At 35.4% G+C, this 20,177-nt stretch overlaps 1 long non-coding RNA gene across 1 annotated transcript in view; it reads left to right on the top strand.

Annotated features, from left to right (window-relative positions):
• Positions 1–14,742, top strand: part of LOC114623760 — a 262,768-nt gene extending 248,026 nt beyond the window's left edge. The window contains exon 5 of the long non-coding RNA XR_003711818.1: positions 12,503–14,742. This is a non-coding gene — a long non-coding RNA (uncharacterized LOC114623760). The remainder of the gene's footprint in view (positions 1–12,502) is intronic.
• The last annotated feature ends 5,435 nt before the right edge of the window (positions 14,743–20,177 follow it).

The raw sequence follows: 20,177 nt of genomic DNA, 5'->3' as shown, positions 1-20,177 counted from the left end.
AGAGAGAGAGAGAGAGAGAGAGAGAGAGAGAGAGAGAGAGAGAGAGAAAGAGAGTTGGTATGGACTTTTGAATCCTCAAAACACACCTATATTCTCCAACAAGGCCATACCTCCCAATTTTTCTAATCCTATCAAACACTTCTACTATCTGGTTAAAGTCTCTGGTTAACAAGCAGTCAAATACATAAGCTAATGGGGGCCATTGTTATTTAAACTACCACAATAGCCAAGACATTAATGACCACATGAAATAATTGAATTCATGTGCCACTATGTTGACTCATGTTTACAAAAGTATTTCTTGCAAATCCAGTTTATTAAGCTGTAATATAAGGTTATCATGTAAGCTCACAAAATCATTGCAAAAACTCAAATATACCTTTACTCTTGTGAATTAGAATACAGAGAAACTAAGAGAATACAATTATGAAGAATAACTTTATGTTGCCGGAAGAAATTTTCTCTTCTCCAAAATTCTTCCATTGTGCTCGGTAATTAGTAACCAAAATTTCTCCTTATTGTTTCTAGGACTTGAATCACAGGGCATTGTGGTTTGGTGATTTAGTACTTGTTACCAAATGAACATTGCTGCTGACTCTATTTCCTCTTCTCCCAGTCTCCTTCCCTCCTTCCTCTTTTTTCTTCATTGTCTGTCTTTCTGGACAGGATCTCCCCATATGGCTAAATATGGCCTTCAGCCTGGATATTTCTGCCTCTTTCCCACACTTCAGTACTAGTATTACACACAAATTGATCATCATCATCAGATACATAATTGCTGATTTTAATTTTCTAACCAAGATTCCCAATGATTAAAGATGTAATCTCTGGTTAAAATGTATTATTTATAGCTGATCTCAGAGCTACAAGACAAATGTTTACCTGAAGGGGATTTGTTAAGGTAAGATTCTGCTTCTATGTAAATTTCTACATTGTTTCTTAATATCCCAACTCTGACATTTCCAGTTCAGCAGGTCATAGTGAAAATCTCATATACTTTGCAATACAAAATCGTTGTTGCTTTCTACTCTCTTAAATATGTAAGAAAATATTGATAAGAACAAAAAGATGGTTAAGCTTCAGCTGTCTTTTTGACTTTAGACATAGTGATTTATTTGAAGATCAGTGTATCTTTGAAAGAAAATATTGTTAACCCCCAGTTACAAGTAAAAGTCATAGGGACTAGAAAAGCTATCCTTCTCAAGATTTTTTTTCATTGTCAGGCACACAACAGCAATCTGCCTCCTAATACATTGCTAAGTCCATTTATTTGTCTTTGAATCTTTCAAAAACATCCTGTAAAAATAACCAAGGAAGATAGAAATAGTGCTATTTCAGTTTTGATATGTTTGACAACTTTTGCAACAGTTGGCATTTACTATTGAGTAATAAACAATGCTGGACTTATTTAATAATATATATTGTATGCATTAGTAAATATTTATAATTGTTAATCTTTATATGTTCTGATCCTTTTCAATTTTAATCTTAAAATACTTTCTTGACTGATTATGTACTTTCTTTGGTTTGCCATGCTATCTAACTTATTTTCTGTACTTTTTGAAAAAAAATAACTTTTTGGATGTCTTACATAAAAATTTTAAGAGTAAAGTAATCTTCATGGAAACTAAATGCTGAAAATTTTGAAAAGGTCAAGTCTTGGCAGGTTGCAAAATAGAGAAGATCTGGGAGAATTTGAAGGTTATAGCATTGAAATTAATTCTGCTATTCATTGATTTCTCAGCTTTCATTCATGCTGATATGCTTATTAAAATTATGTGGGGTGTTTACTATCTTCCAGGTGTGAAATGTAAAAAGTGGAAATGTGTTAGAAAGATTCTTTACTCTGATGGAATCCATCTTTTAGTGTGAAGTAAACTAAAGTATGTAAGCTTCCTTTTTATTATTGTATGTGGTTTAAGAAAGCTGTTCCTTTGCTCCTTTGTTGTCTCTACTTTCTATTTATACATTCTCTTTTGCTATCTACTTAATATTTTGTATGTCTTGTTGGAGTTCTTTCAATCAACTACTGGTTGACGACTTCAAGCTTCAGTTTTATTTCTAAGTATATGCTTTTGTCTGTCTTTCTCAGCTCTACAAAATGACCTGTCTTGACAACTAGTTCAGGAGCCAAGACTAAAGTTTGGCAAACCATAATTTTGCTAAGAGCTGATTTTGGATTGTAATTTGGCTCCAGGCTCTGTTCCTGAGTTTCTGGGCACCCAGAGAGCATTTGAGTTGAATCCAAACACAGAGACAGAAGGTGAAGTCATTTGGGATTTTTGACATCTAATTGTTATTCTTATTTTGAGCTTATATTCTCCTCAGTACTTCTGTTTTAAATTAAGCAAATTTGACTGAATGGGTGAAGACAATGCAAAGAAAAAAGAAGGGAGACAACTGTGTCAGGTGCTCAGACGTTTGGAGATATTATTTTATGTTCACAACCCTCAAATCTCAGATTCAAGCAAAACCAGCATCAGCACAGTCCTGAATTTCTTCAACTGTTTCACAACAGTTCTTATAGTTTATATAGTTCTTATAGTTCAGTTTCTAGTTTATGCTAATCAAAAGCTACCTATAACTGCTAATTATGGTACATATTTACTGTAACTGACTATTAGTATAAAGCTTCACATTCTCTATATATTCATACTTTATTATAATGAAAAATACATGTATTTCTTCATTGCAAAAGAGACAAAAGTAATTAAATTCCCATCTTTGAGAGGCAGCAGTAATCCAATACTTTCTTTACCGATTATAGTAAATGCAGAATTTAAGTTGAAGTGATAAAAACTTATTCTACCTGTGCTCTTTCTCATAACAATAAAAATATTTACACGTTAAATTGTTTATACTTGAAGATTGGAATATGCTGGGGTGGAGCAAGTGACTTAGGATAAAAACTCAAAATGTACTGTGATCTTTACCTTTTCATTTACTGTTACGTTAGTGGCGTTATTTATGTTGTATAGTCTGTTGTATAAAACATGGATCTACTGCAGTTTCCTTGATTTTAAAAGTGTAGAATGATTTTTTTTTAATTCTCAATTTTTATTAAATATTGCCAGTTCTCCATAAGCAATAGAAACTGTTTATGTGGCTGGTTCCATGAACAGGTGGCGATTGTTTCTTCAAAGAGCTAATACTTTTTAACTGTAGGCACATGAAGCTGTATCTCATATAATGCAGGTATTTGTGATTACCAGTTTAGAAAATTATTGAATGTTCCTACTTTAGAACAGGGATTTACTATGGGGAGACATCTCCCTCATGGAGAACACTGAGTAGAAGAGTATATTCAAGTACGTCCTTACTCATTGTCAGACAAAGACAATGAGAGACTCCATGCTTTTAAGCCTGAATAATCCTTTCATCAATGATACTCTTTCCTTAAATTCTACTTACCATGCTGTTTTCATTCTTAATTTAATTTTCTCCCATTTTGTACATCATTTCTTATAACCCCAGTCCAAACAGAGGAAACTCACCACTGGGCACATTCTTGCTTTATGTGCTTTCTTTATAGTCTGTCTCCTTCTGTCCTAGTACTATGAGAATTTAGATAGCATTCAAGAAAGTATTTAAAATGTTTTCTAAGAAGTACAGAAAGGGGAAGATATTGAAACTGTACAACTCATATGCACATTCATACAACTGACACATAGACACAGACACAAAGACATACACAAAGTGTGTGTGTGTGTGTGTGTGTGTGTGTGTGTGTACCACTATTTAGAAATGAAATATAAAATTTTATTTAGCCTTTAATCCCAGCACCTGAGGCAGAGACAGGTGGATTTCTGAGTTTGAGGCCAGCCTGGTCTACAGAGTGAGTTCCAGGACAGCCAGGACTATACAGAGAAACCCTGTCTCAAACAACAACAACAATAAAAACAAAAAACAGAAACAAAATAAAATTTTAGTTAATAATAATAATTACCAAATAAAAGTACCTTGAGAGTTACTAAAATAGATGATTTTTGAAAGTTAATAGTTATTTTATTATAAAATACAACCATGGCTAAATAACATAACAATAAATAAAACTATCCAGTGATTGCAACTTCTAAAAAATAAAATAAATATAAAATTAAAAATAAAATTATATATTGAAGATAATACAACACGATATTTTGTTTGAATTCTTGACCCTGATATTTGTAAATTATTTTATGAGGTTACTTTTTGCATTATTCTGGTTGCTGGGGATGGAGAGCTTCCAATAAGGATTTGGAAGTAGGATGTTTAAAGAAAAACATATCTTAGGAATCAAGAATTAGGGGCAGGAAAAGGAGAACTGGAAAATAATAATTCAGTTAAAAGGCAATCCATCCCTGAGGTTATTTCTGTGGTCACTGTGCCTTAATAGTTTCAGTACCTCCAGAGAAATATACCGAATATATTTTTTGGAAGTTTTCACTTCAAGTATGGGCTACCAAAGCATTTTTCCAGTAGCTTGTTTCTTCCTACCTCCATTCTATCTCGCTATAGGTCAGGAAATGCCCCATTGGGAAATTTTCTACCTTTTAAAAATCCTGCTGGCACTTACTTCATCAAACGAGACTCTGGGCAGGAAACAGAGCTCCACATCACCAGTCCTTGAAGTAGAAGATGATTCGTAGTGACAGAAGAGCCTGCCTCAAAAGCTATAATTAGTTATGACTTTGGGATAAAGAACCTTCATGTCTGTCTTATCAAAAATCTTACAACAATTAAATACAGGTTTTAAAAACGTCATCACCTCAGGTGAGGCCACTAGGCTAAAGTGAAAAGCTCCAACCTTCTGTTCACACAGACAGGCCAGGAAAAACTCCATGAGTCTCCAAACAAAACACAAACTGATAAATATGGAAAATGGACTTGTAAGGAGAGGAGGGGATTGAAGAGGTGGAATGGAGCCAAGGAAGAGTAAGGAGCAAGAGGAATCAAAATTGACTTTAGACATGTATGAAAATGTTTAAAAAAAATATAAACTCACCAAGTTTAAATACAAAACACAAAAATTCATACCATCAGTTATCTTTTTAGGTGAATATAATTGAACATTAAATTTAAACAAACTCGATCTTGATAAATAACATATAGTTTCAACCGATAAATATTCTCAGAGGCAAATATTAAATGGTAAATATTCTCAGGCTGCCTCCTATTGATTCTTCTGTCAATCAATGTGATGGGCAGCTGAAAGGTATTTGATAAAATTAGCTGAATGCAAATAACAGATTTTTAATCTTTAAAACATCAAAAAGCAAAACATCCCTTGGAACCAATAACCTAAGCACTGGGACATGAAAGGGACATTTGCGATGGGCAGTTACAGAGGACATCCGTGTGTTTTACCTAGTACTTATGAGTTACTGGGTACTGCAGAGTTACTGTCTCAAGTTGTCTACTTTTATGTACATTAGCAAACTAACTATACTTACTACATCCGTTTCTGGCAGAAGAATGGGAATTGGGGGTATGAGTTCGATAAGTGGGTTCTTCTTCACTTCAAAGGCATTAAAAGTCATGTTTGTAAGAGCTCACTTAAGTATTAAGGGCATGGATTAACAACAAAGCTATTTTGTTTCTTTCTGGTTCTATGATTTATTTTTTAAAGCTAAAGAATATATTTGAGAATGAAATAAAGTAGACAAGGAAGCATCTGGGGCTGAAGTGACTGATGATGGTTTAAGAGTGCTTCTTGCCTCCAGTGCTAGTGGGGGTGCAAACTTGTACAAACCACTCTGGAAATGAATATGAATGTTTCTCAGAAAATTCTGGATGTTCACTTCTGGGTAAATACTCGAAAGATGCCCCACCATACCACAAGGACATGTGCTCCACTATGTTCATATCAGCTTTATTTTTAATAACCATAAACTGGAAATAACCTAGATGTCCCTCAACTGAAGAATGAATACAGAAAATGTGGTACATTTATACAATGGAAGTAGTTACTCAGCTATTATAATGAGGATAACATGAAATTCACAAGCAAATGGCTGGCACTAGAAAATATCATCCTTAGTACCTCAGACCCTAAAGGACATGCATGGTTTGTACTCACTTATAAGTGGATATTAGCCATACAATACAGGATATATGTTCTATAATCCTTAGACCCAAAGAAGCTAATTAACAAGACGGACACAAGTGAGGATGCTTGAATGTTACTCAAAAGGGGATGGAGGAAAGAACTGTGTTGGAGAGATGCTGGGGAGGGTTACAGTGTTCTGGCAGGCATGGCAGATCAGGATCATATTTGGGGAGAGACTAGCTAGAGCCAGGAGAGTGGATGGAAATCAGAGTTTGGTGGGGGCAGTGAGAGCATCACTAGGACCTGCTAGAGACCTGGGATGGAGCAGGCTTCCAAGAGTTTATGGAGGTGACTCTAGCTGAGACTCCAAGCAGTTGGAGATAAGGAACATGGAGTGGCCACCTCCTGTTGTCAGGCAGGACCCTCGGTGGAAGGATAAGGACACCAAGCCACTCACGTAACCTTTAACCCAAAATTCGTCTTGCCTAGGAAAAGAGCAGGAACAAAGATGGAGCAGAGACTGAGGGAATGACTAACAAATGAATGGTCCAACTTGAGCCCCATTCCACCGGCAAGAACCAATCACTGACACTATTAATGATACTTATGTGGATCAGAGACTGAAGGAAACGCCATCCAGAGACTGACCCACTTGAGGATCTAGCCCATATACAGTCACCAAACCCAGACACTGTTGTGGATGTCAAGAAGTGCATGCTTACATGAGCCTAACAGAGCCTGACAAATATAGAGGTGGATGTTCACAGTCAATCATTGGACTGAACATGGGATCCCCAATGAAGGAGTTAGAGAAAGGACTGAAGCAGCTGAAGTGGTTTTCAACCCCATAGGAAGAACAATATTAACTAACCAGATCCCTCAGAGCTCCCAGGTACTAAACCAACCAAGGAGGGACCAACGGCTCCAGCCTCATATGTAGCAGAGGATGGCCTTGTTGGGCATCAATGGGAGGAGAGGCCCTTGGTTCTGTGAAGGCTTGATGTCCCAGTGTAGGGGAATTCCAGGGTGGGTAAATACCCTCTTAGAAACAGGGGAAGGGTGGATGGGATAGGGTGTTTCTGTGTGTGGGAACCAAGTAAAGGGATAGCATTTGAAATATAAATAAAGAAAATATCCAATAAAAAAGAGTATAATAAAAAATGATACTCTGTACCACATGCAGATGAAAGACTAGCATAGCTATCCTCTGATAGGCTTCACCCAGCAGCCAACTGAAACAGACACAGAAACCCACAACCAAACACTATATGGAACTTGAGAGTCTTGTAAAAACTATTAGGGGAAGGACTGGAAGAGGAGAAAGTAACACTACAGTATGATCAACAGAGTCAACACACCTGGATCCTTGAGAGCTCCCAGATTCTGAACTCCTTCACACATATGTACTAGATGTGCAGTCCAGTCTTCATGCAAGTCCTGAAACAATTTTAGGGAGAGCTGTCCCTAAAGATGTTGCCTGTCTGTAGAATCGGTTCGCCTGCTGATCTGCTTTGTGTGGTCCTCAGTGGGAAAGTTTGTGCCTAGTTCTGCAGAGACTTGATGTGTGAGTGTAGAACACCACCCAGGGAGAGCCTCCCTCTTCTCAGAGGAGAAGGAAGGGGAAATGGGAGGAGGAGTTGTTTGTGGGAGAGACCAAGAGGAAGTGGGGGGCATGTGATCTGGCTGTAAAGTGAATCAATCAATAAATAAGTAAACAAATAAGTAAACAAAGAAATAAATAAAGAAATAAATAACAGAAGAGGTATTTTTGTTCTTGCAGATGACCCAAGATCTAAGCATATACACAGTGCACATGCATAATGCAGACAAATTACTAAATAAATCCAGTTTAAAAAAAATTTTCATCAGTCATGCTAGACTATGATAAAAAGAGGATATTGAAGGATATACAGTTGGTACTCAATGGCATCTCTTACCACAGATGAAAAATAAAAATTATATTTCAAAGATCTTCTCAGTCAAGAAAATATGGTCAATGAAAAATTTATTGAAAAAAGTATTAAAATTTTCTGAGTTGATGAACAACAACAACAACATATTGATATTTCCAAAATATTGGCTATGGTAAGCTAGAAAATATTATCTTTCCATTTATTGTATAGAAATAGAAAAAGGCCTTTAGTTAAAACTAAATTAAACAACAGCTGAGAGAGAGAGAAGGAGAGAGAGAGAGAGAGAGAGAGAGAGAGAGAGAGAGAGAGAGAGAGGTTATCTGTGTTGTGACATTGACTTGAGGGTGGTGTTCTCACCTCATGACTAAACATAGCTACAAAAGTGTGATCACTGGCAGATTCCACTTATAGTTTAGAGAAAAATGATACCAAATGATAATGATATGATTATTTCTTTTTATTCTGGTTTCTTAGAATGTCTTTGAGAGAAAGCATTCTGTGACTAAGAATCTGTAGGCAAACTCATCAATGTCTATTGCTAGGGGAAAAGAGTCTAGCTGAACTAAGAACTAAACTGAGCATGAAGAAAGAAAATAAGTGCTTTGGTACAGATGAAACCCAGTGAGCCATGGCCACAAGTACTCTGAAGATATCGATGTCTGCATTGTGTCAATAAAAGGAGTGATTAAAATACTGAATCATCCCTTCTTGTATGTCCCACTCTGCTCATCTAGAAGACTGATTTTATCCATGATATAGCACATATAATATTTGCACTCACAAGGATACATTGACTATAGTAAGTTGGAAAAATCTATTATGAATTGATGCTATATTTCTGAAGCAACTGATGTCATAGAGTGAAAGTATTTCTGTACACAGGGACTACATGTAAATGGAAGATAATAAAAACCTTCTTGGACTCTTTTTAAAGTGTATGTGCCTTCTGGAGACAGGAAAGACAAAATTCACATATTAAAGATTAGAAAACTTCTTCTAGCAACAATATGCCATACCCTCTCCATCTCCAAACTTTATCAGAGTTTAGGAAAAGTTCCCAATGAAAAGACAAGATCATTCAATGAGCAGAGTTTCAGAGTTTCAGATTCTCTCTGTCTCTCTGTCTCTGTCTCTGTCTCTGTCTCTGTCTCTGTCTCTCTCTCTCTCTCTCCCTCTCTCTCTCTCTCTGTGAGAGTGTGTGTGTTTGCAGGCAGGCATGCACACATATGCATTTCCTTGTAAAAGAAGTTCAATGTTGTTTGTTCTTATATGGGAAATTTACAGAAACGTTTGAGATAGCGAATAGACATACAATTTGGAGGCTATTTCATGGCAATTAGAAAAGCTAATTCCCTACAGCTTGATACATAAAGATATCAATATTTATATGTCTATATATCATTTCTATGTCTATGTACTTATGTATATACTCTATGCATTATGTACACACTCTATGTATCTATTTATATACTATCTATGTACACTTGTTACACACCAGAATTCTACTCTTCTAATAATAAACTTTATCTGGTGTCAAATACTGATGCTTACTGTTGCTTATTTGCCCAAGTTTAAGCTAAGATTTGAATCCATGTCTTCATTGCAAATATGGTTTTACAGAAGTCCATCTTAGAGCTTATCCCTGAAATGTATAGAAAAGAGTTCTCCTTACTTTGACAATACTATAGGAAGCAAGACCTATACATATCCATTTAAATTTCTATCTTATTATCTAATCATATCTTTTACACTCTTCGGCAATGCATCAGGATCAGGTCTTGTTCTAAGAAATCAAAGCAAATATTCATGTATTCATTATATGGTTCATCATATGGAAGGATGTTTATGGAAAGCAGTGTTTTAGTATTTTTGCACCATTTTTGCACCAGTGAGTATGAACAAAACTCTTAAGTTATTCTGTTTTCACCTAATCTGTTGATGGTCTTTATGAGCACCCTGGCCATCCAATAGCAAGTGAAATGCTGAAGATGATAGTAATTAGCATTGGATCACCTAAATTGTTGAGAAGAAAAATAACTTTAAGGGATTAAGCAGCTGTTTTAGATATCATATTAAGAGTCACATTTTCATGTATGTCCAATGTTCTTTACATCAAGTTTCAATGACTGTGTAAGAACTGAAACTTATTACAATAAAAAGATCTATGATTTTAATGATAGTGAATAGCTTCAGGGTCTCTGACCATCTCCCATTCCCCATCATAACATCTGAGAGTAACTTATTCTATCACATGTGACTGTTTTAGTCAACCACAGTATCATAACCACACAACTTTAGTGACTGACCTGGATGCATTCACATGGTCCAAGGATCATTAATAAAACTAAACTCACCAAAATATTTTCTCTGTACTTAATACTTACTGAATAATTCATATCCAGTTACATGAAAGTGTTTAGACTAGAAACCTTATAAAAAAATTTTTGACACACTTTGGGCATACTCTGGAAAGAATCCAGGTTATGAAAATATTTTTCACATTGTCTCATGGAAAATTTCACCAATGAGAGGAATAATGGAGGTATTTTATGATGATCACCAAAAATACATCTAACTATATTAAAAATTAGTGTAAAATAACTGCTTTTTAATTCACGTCTATTCATGAACTTCTCTGTATTTGATTTTTAATGCACATAAAAGTAGCCCATATATCTTGAAACTGTAACTTAAATTCCTGTTATCTGTGTTGCAAAAGAAACTAATGATGGAGTTTTAGATATATTAGCCAACATTTACTCCATTTTTTCTTAAACCAGTTTAATACAAATGAACAGAGAGTTTTAAATCAATAGTTGTAGGGCACACTTTGAAATTAACAGTTGAACATATTATTTTTGCTATTGAATAGTTTTGATTCTTTTTTTTTAACCAATGCACAGAATGAATAGAAACTATAGAAAGAAAATATCCCAGTATTATATGGCTCATTGCAAAGATCCTCAAAAATGCATTCTTCTGAACCACTCCTGAAATTTATGAATTCATTTTCAAGAACCTCTCCACTTGGTTGAATTTGTTTTCGTGAGCCAATATTTCATCAAAACATAATGAGAAATATTGTTGTAAATGCTTTCAATGAGTGTTATTGCAGAACATTTTCCAAATCAGTGAAATCGTGTTTTGGAACTGAAGCAGTTACAGCATCTGCTAATGAGGGTGGAGCTAGGGCTCTGAAACTTTCAAAGGCTACACATCATAATGGGATCATGAAGAGTTTGAAAAATGTCAAATATTAGTTGAAGTGATCTCTAACAATGAAATAATTGCCTGGGGATTTTCTCAGTATGGAACGCTGCAATGTATTGCTACCATGTTAGCTGCAGAACACCAACAAATACATTTTAATGTTCTATGCCAACATTTTAATACTTTCAGTACTTGTATATTTCTTAATGAATATTTTATGAGTTTTCACTGCTGAATCTATTTAAGCATGTGATAAACTTGCATCATAATTAATGAAAGACAGTAAGGTTATTTTTAAGAGTGCAGATGTTAGATAAGCCAATAAACATCAGAATGAGAACACAGATCTTCAGATCTTCATTAGGACAATTGAATATGAACGGATGAAGGTCAAAGGTCCATTCCTCAGGCTTTGCTATTTCATTCTTTAGTTTTAATGTTAAAGTAATTGAAATGTTAATCTTTTCTAAACACTTATAAATATGTGTAAATAAGCACTGACATCTTTTGGGAGAGCGATCCATAATCTGTTTCCTTCTGTGTAACATACATATTGTGTTATGTTGAATAAAATTAGGACAACTTTAAAATATACTATCTATTGATTGCTAACTCAGTGTAAATAAAACAGCAAGCATGTGCTGCACTTAATTTTTATACATTATTTTTTTCTTCACCATTTCCCAATAGCTAAATACCTTTTTGTGGATGAAGAAATAAGAGAGGTTTATATAATTTTGCCAAGGTCACATAGATGAAAGTGGTGACCTATTTGACTCCAAAACAATGTTCTTTACAAAGTTTTCAAACAGAAACATATGAAGACCAGGGAGAATCCCATAAGCACCCCATATGTCAAAGACACTCAGAGGAAAAAATAACGTTCCTTGATGTTAAAGTCAGACATGCTCAGACTATGATCATATCAGACTCCTGCAGGTTATAATGTGAGTGGCAGAAGGTGGTCGTAATGTGGCCATCTACAGGACCCTGATAGTTACTAATGTAAAACTAATGCCTTGTAATAGACGTCCATGTGTATAGAGAAGTGAGCACATTTTTAAATATAGCATAGACATTTGGGAATGTACGATTGTAGTTTGAAGATATGTCAGAAAGGACTGGCGTGAAGATTAGAATAAAAATGTAAAGGATCTTGTACATCATAAGTCCTTAGTAAATGGCTGGCACTCATTTTTTTGGTCTTAATAATAGAAGCCAACAACCAGGAACTTTTTTCCCTAAGGGTGAGCAAGGTCAGATATAGTTGGATAGCACCTCCTTTGTTCTTTTGAACCAGGCATTTGCCAGCCTGACATGATTGCAAGGTCTTTCTCTTTACCTTTGTAAGCTTATCTACTGTGTGCCAACTCTGTGACCCTGAGCTGTGGTGAGATCACTAAAGGGAGCGGGGACCTGGTGATAGAAAATATGCCCTGTGAAGATGTCGGGGTGATAAACAAATGGATGGACCTCTCAGTTCTTTAAAAAACACAATGGACAAGAAATACAGATAATGGATCAAAGAAAATCAGTACAACATTAGATTAATTTCACATTCCCCTTTATTGTTTTATCTGTCATCTAACTTGTGTGAACATTCCAGAACCATCAATTTGATTAAATAAACACATTTTAAGGTTGTAGGGTGTGTCTAGCTGCTGCTGCTGATTATATTAAATGTAATCAGTTTTACAAAGTACTCTGATTTCTGCTCCTGTTAAAAATGCCAATGTGAAATGGGATATAGCCTATAAATCTTTTGGAAAGGGTGTGGAGTAATTTAGTGGCCTCACATTTTCCTTATTTAATATCTATTAAGTGCTAATAATTTGATATTATCTATGACTAAAATGTTGCACAGAAATGATATATTCCTTGCTTGTGCATAATTCATATTCTGACATGGTAAATTATGATATAGAAATGTTTTATTTTCTCTGACTAAGATTTCATTTTAAATACATAGCAAAATATTTGATTTAAGAAAGAGTTAATGATGTATTCTAGAATATTAAATCTAGAAAACAAGCGCATTCTGGAGCTCAATCATTTATGAAACATCCTATGAAATGGGATGCCATGACTCCATTTATGACAGTGGTAGACACTGTTAATTGACCACCAAAATATTTTGTCCCTGAGTCTTCGTGACCATGGACTTAAACTTTTACAATATGCTATCTAGAGAGACATGTCTCACTACTAGAAAATTCATAAGGAATTTGCTAAAGAGTATAATTCTGGTACTAAGGATAGTTTAAATAAGTGACCACGGGTTAAAGTTTGTCTCTCAGGATCAAAGCTTGAACCTGGGTCCTGGTTTCCTAGATATCATGGTAATCATTTTAGCTATGTCTCACTGTTATAGACCACCTCAACTTGGAGGCTTTAGGATTCTACTTTCATGATGGTAGCTAAATAATCCTGGCTCTCTTTCTTTTTTGAATACCATTCTGTGGTATTGATTGTTGTATGAGAGATCTCCTGCTTCCATACCTAATGAAAAACTTCAATGTCCACACTATGGTTTCAAGTGTTGAAATTACAAAATAATCACACTGAGTTCTTCAGCTTGAAGCTGAGGTGACAGTAGAGGAGGCTGGCAGATTTGTTTCCTGCAGACACCAGAAAGTCATCATAGCCAAATTGATTCCCATTTTGCTTAGATCTTGACTGGAATTTTAAATTCTAAGTAGGAGTGAAATAAGCCTGAATTCTGATTGCTGTTGTGGGACTGGATATTTTAAAATAAGGATTTTACTTTCCCAAACTCTTCTGAAGCATACTGATAAACCATCACCATCTTAGCAGCTTTACTTAAAAGCCCTTTAGGGAGCTAAAACAATTGTCTTCTAGGAAAGAAGAAAATGCTGTCAAAATTGCCAAAATTTTGTTGATTTATTTAATCTGCAATGGCAGGCTTGCTTCACATCCTCATTCCCAGTGAAATCAAATAATTGCAAGATGGAATGGTAGTGAAATCTTATATTCAAATTTCTCAATAATAATACCTAATGTATACAGGGCAAAATCTACTTTTTAACCATTTTTAACCTCATTTGAATCTTCACTCACACATTTGTATAGTATACATAAATAGCATAAGGTCATCCAAAGAAAAGAGGCTAGAAATTAAATTCATTTTCAGATATGAGTCATTCCAAAATTTGGACTCTGCCAATCTTTTCTTTTTGTGTCTTGGAAGAAAGGGGTGAGGGTCATAATTTTTGCAGAGTTCAAGGGATTCAGGAAAGAAGCATGTAATAACATCCTGCCAACTCTAAAACCAATTTCGGGATTCAAGTAAACGAACCCATAGTTATATAAATCATGAATGAATATGCAGATGATGAAACAGACTTTCTTTGTTAGAGAATGGCACCTAATAGAATTAGAAGAAATGGAGTTATTTTGAAAACCTGGACTTAACCATCATAAGAAAAGCAGACTGATACCACTAAGATTTATTAATAAGACAATTCTTGATCCAGATTTTCAGATTCATAACATTTCAAATAATCTCTTTATCACTGTATTCTCAATAAAAATATTGGATATTGGTGAAAAAAATAAAAACCGTGCGTTGGGAAGTGTTAAAGTTCATTTAATTCAAGGAATGAGTGTTGGCATAGGCTGCAATAACAGACTAAATCATGCTCTTCTATACAGGGCGCCGTGGAACAAAACCACAGTAGTCCTGATCCAATATTAAGGCTTAAGAAACAACCTGTGAAATGAATCCAAAGGACCTGCCATTAAGACACAAACTGTGATTTACCTGAAAAGATATTTTCCTACAATTAATGGTCACACATAGAAAAATCAAGACAATAGTTATACGAAGGTTCTCATATAGGAAAATGTGAGATTCTGCGTTGTTACCTTACACCATGAGGAATACAGTGATTCAGGGGATGAAACTTGGAATAAAGGTGTCAGTTGAGTAGTAGCAGCATGTGAACATGGGCTTGTGAATTCCTGCCTACGCTGCAGTTGTAGATGACTGAAACATACTATGTGAGAGATTACGTGATCAACCTCAATCTACTGAGAGTAGTAGAGTAGCAGGTTGGTGCTTGCAATCTAAATTACTCAAATTTACTTGTATTTTTTTAGACGTAATTCTGCTCATTCTATATTATATAAAATTACATGCTTATTTGATGATGTCCAGTTTCTCTAGATGCTTCACTTCTGCTTACCTCTAGCCACATCATATTTCTGTGCTAATTTAATATACAAAACCACTTCCTCTTTTTTGGTGCATGGGTATTTTTTTCTGTATGTCTGTGCACCACATGTATGTAGGAGTTCAGTAAAAAGCATGAGATTCTGTGGAAATAAGAGCTCATGACTGTGAGTTACTGTGTAGGTACTGAAAATCAAATTTGGGCCTTCTGGAAGCGAAACGGATGCTCTTCACCAGTGATCAGTTCCTCTGGCCCTACTATTAAAAACTTTCTTCTGCAGGTATTGTAGCAACTCCATTTAATGCTTTAGGAAACCAAGGCAGAGAGGGATTGTAGATACCAGCTATGGTCAAATTGATAAACAACACAAAGCAGATTTTGATTGTTGTCTAGTGCTTCTAGCCAATATATTTGATAACATACTGAAGCAAGGCTCCTGGATTTATGAGGACAATGAAAGAAATGCATCATCTGTTGACTGGATGTGTGTCACCCTAAAATTTATGTTGAAAGAAAATTATCCTTAAAGTCATATGTAATTGATTCCTGTGCAGAGGCATTGTATGGTAACCAGGATCCGATGATCTCAGGAATGTGGAGCCCTCAGTCTTGAAACTTACCTATAAGAGGTTGGGTGCTATATACTGCCTTGGGATTCTGCAAATATTCCTCATGAGCAAGAAAGCCTCAGCAGATTCAATCCATCAAAGGCAGAACACCAAGCTTTTAGAATAATAAGACAAATAAGCCTTCATTCTTTGTAAACATTCAGTGATGAAAACAGAGAGTGAACTAGGAGAGTAGCTACAGCTTAAGGCTTTGAAATCTGACACATGAATAAGATTCATTTCGTACTGGTCAGCTAATGCAGGCAAATACTTAGAGCTAAACCTTGCTCTCAAAGCTAACTGGGATTCTAGATATCTTTGAAAATATTTAAACATATCACACAAGTACATAAAGAGTAGAAGAAAGTGCATAGAATAATCAGAGTCTAGAAAAAAATAAGAGTGAATAGAAAGTGATAATGAAACCATAAGACATCTGAAAATTGTAACCTGCAGTAGTGGCTTATGATTCGAGGTTTGGTATTCTTTGGTTCTATGTTAAATAATATAATGCAGCAATGTAACAACTGAGAGAGGAAAATTCTTCTGAGCCTGAATCCTTATTTGGAAAATGAGATAATCATGCATATTGAGATGATTTTCCCAAATATTAAATATTAACATACCAAGCAAGAGTACTGATACACAGTATCTTCCCATCAAGAACTACTGTTGCTTAACTTCCCTCTATTGTTGAAGACAATTCTTTCTCCATATAAGAGAAAAAAGAAAATAAACAATATAATTTTTAATATGCTTTTTATTATTTCCATCAAGTACTTTTATGTCTCTCTCCCCCCATTACTTCCATTCATGGATTATTGGAGTCTGGTATGACAGCTACCTTTTGCAAAGGTCAAAGTAGACAGAAGACAGGCTGTTCTCAACTGAGAAACAACATGCCCAGGAGGTGCCAATCAGGGAGGGTACACAGGAAGATACACAGCCCCTCTGTCTGCTTCTCTACCTAGTATTAATATCCACATTCACTTCAGTTATGTGCTTGCTGCGATTAGACTATTGTAGTAAGCCATTCTGGAAATTTTAGCTGGCCCATAAGAGAGCCTATTCCACAAATTCCAAGTCTTATTTTTTTCTATCCTATGAATTTATTGTGCTTAAAAATTATAAGAATACCATCCACTCCTCCTAGTCCCTTTCCATTTCTGTGTCTCATAGTGAGCCCCAGCTCTGGATATTTAACTATAATTTCTCACTCAGTGACAAAACTCCAGATTTGTTGGAGCAATTTTGGCATTGCAAATGAAACAGGCTCCTTACATTACTGTGAACCAGGGTATCCAGAAGCCCTATGAATTTCCTATTTCCATATGTGCCAGATTTTCACATTCTGAAGTGTTTCTTATGGGAACACGAAGAAAACAATTATAATTAAACCTAAGTAGGGGTGCTATTTTTAATACTCTGTGGGATTTATTGTGAAGAAGGGGTCCTGAAGAAAAATACATTATCCCCTGGGAGTTTCAAAGGCAGAAGGATCTTTTCTCCTTCCCCTATCAACTTACCCTTGCATCCTTACTAAACAGAACCACAATTTGTTAAGGCAGGGAAGCATAAGCTTCAGTTTGCCCCTATCTGCATTTGACTTTAACACGATGCAAATATTTTTCCTGGCTAAAAGAAAAGTAGATTTGCATTCATTTTATAAAATGTCTCCTCAAGAATTAAAGCAAGGAATTTGCTAAACATTCTTCTGCCACTAGTTTGAGGAGGAATGTAAAACTGTCATCAGATTCAGAGAAAGAAGGAGACTTCTTTCTCCTTTTAGGCTTCCACTTTCTTGGATCTCAGATAATAAGGTCTTGATAATCATTTACTATCAGTTTTTGAACAAGATTCCTATTTTTGATGTAGTAATGGAAAAAATCATTTTGAAAATATAGAGTGACCATCTTTTTGTACAGTATTCAGAAATTCATGGCTGGTCTCACTGAGTTACAACCATGGTACCAGCTGAGATTGATTGTTATCTGGGAACTTACGAACAAAACAAAACAAATCAGAAACAAAATCATCTTTTCTTCTCTTCTAAAAGTTGCCAAAATATTATCCAAATGACTTCAGACTAGTTCTGATATCCTCTCTACATTTGCTTATGTTTAAAAGTCCACCACATCTACACTGGATCCACTAGAATATTCCAAAATGCTCTCCCCAGTGGCACAGCTGGGACACCAAGCTATGTTAATTTCCCATGCTATGAAACCAACATATCTTCACAAACATAAGGAGTTTAAAGTTTGCTACCCTTTAAATTTTTCTTTTGAAGATTTTTATGTCGTTTTTCATATATGTGTATGTGTTTCTATGTGTGGAAATATGTGTGAGTGCGTATGTGCTCAATCAGGCCAGAAAAGAGCAATAATTGCCCCAGAGCTAAAGCTACTGTCAGTTGCGGAACTGAACAATAGATGCTGGGAACAACCATCTCGGATAACTTACAAGTGCAAGAGCAATTTGTTCTTAACCATTGAACCACCTCTCTAGCCCCACCAATGGTCATCTTTCAGTGGACTTATTTATCCCAACATATTTATCAACCCAAAGTCATTGGATTTTAATTCAGTCATTAAAAACACTGTTGGCATTGTGCCTATTTCTATGAAAGAATACTATGAATGAAAGAGGAGAAGAAAAAAATGTGTTTTTCTTTAGTGAATTTAGTTTAAATCTATTGAATTTGATTTCTTATATTACAAAACTTTTATGTAAAACATGAGCACAGGTGAAGTTGACTGTGGCTGGGAGAAAATGACTCAGGAATTTGTGTTATTTTCACCATTAACTAAATGGATGTCTTTGCAGGAAGAACTTACATTCCCTGTGAGTCTACTCCCTCATTTGAAAACGTAGTGAAATGTGTTTTGAGTGTAGAAGTATTTTATGATCCATAATAACTTTTCTTCTCCTTAACAATTCTGCAATGTAAGTAGGGAAAATAGCATCCAAGTGTGAACCTGCTTAGAAGAAAATCTCCTGAAAAGTGGGAAGCCTGTTCTAAGTTAACTGTCTAGGCACAATTTCAAAGCTTTAACTCAGTAAAAGCACAATAATTATGAAAATTAGTTTAGCCTTTAGTTTGTGCATTATATAATATATGAGAGATGAATCACTGTACTTCCATATTTTATTCTGACTGAGAATTTAATACAGTTGACTCAGATTTGTATAGAATATCATAATATAAGTGCTTAAAATGAGAATCACCAATATACAACCACATAGAAAAATGATTCCACAAATTCAATGTTTACATAATCCAGATACAAATAATTACTGCTCAAGGAAGGATATGCTTTGTGTGATTTCACTTCTATTTAACAAAGAGTAAGAGTGCAACGCATGCTAGAAGGAAGCATACAGAAGAGAATAGTGGGTTGCTAAATTGCTTTCTTGTTGGATGCACGTATATGAGGGAATTTGCACACTGTGGGTCTGAAATCAGGACACTTGCATTTAGCTAGGTTATATTTCACACTGAAAGAAATAGATTTATGGACTGGTAAGATGACATGCATTCAAGCCCCGAGAACCATATGATGGAATGAGAGAGCCAATTTCTACAGGCTGTGGTTTTGCTTCCACCCGAATGCCATAGCACTTATATGAACTGTGGTGTCAGTAAAGGATGCTAATATTTACTTCGGAAATTAATGATATATTTAGGGCAAGCACTAATCTTTGAAAAACATCCACATGTCCAAGGATAACCTGTGCTATAATGCTCTTAGGATATCCATCAGGACAACAGCACACCACTGAGTACCCGTTCACTTAATACTGCATCATACAATAGAAGCACCATCAGCACCATAACAATCTACATGGATGGCTTGATAGGCACTTCAGTTCCCTCTTCAGTATTATATGGCACATGAATTTTATCAAGGGTTTTTATTTAAGGCAAATAGAATAATGACTTGTTCATGTACTAACACAGATATGTGACTCATTATAAAGATAATAAACTATTTTCAAGTAGGCAAAATACAGTAGGCTCGTACTTTATATGTTGGGAAGCAAAAAAAATGAAGAAGAAGAGAAGAGGAAGAGGAGGAGTAAAAAGAGAAAGAGGAAGAAGAGGGGAAAGGGGGGAAAGAGGAGGAAGAGGAAGGAGAAGGAAATGAAGAAGAGGAAGAGGAGGAAGAAGAAGGAGGAGAAGAAGAAGAAGAAGAAGAAGAAGAAGAAGAAGAAGAAGAAGAAG

The sequence above is a fragment of the Grammomys surdaster genome, unplaced genomic scaffold (assembly GCF_004785775.1).
Source record: "Grammomys surdaster isolate TR1022 unplaced genomic scaffold, NIH_TR_1.0 201, whole genome shotgun sequence".
Classification (NCBI taxonomy): Eukaryota; Metazoa; Chordata; class Mammalia; order Rodentia; family Muridae; genus Grammomys; species Grammomys surdaster.
The sequence above is the reverse complement of the archived record's forward strand: the minus strand, read 5'-3'. Positions and strand labels throughout refer to the sequence as shown.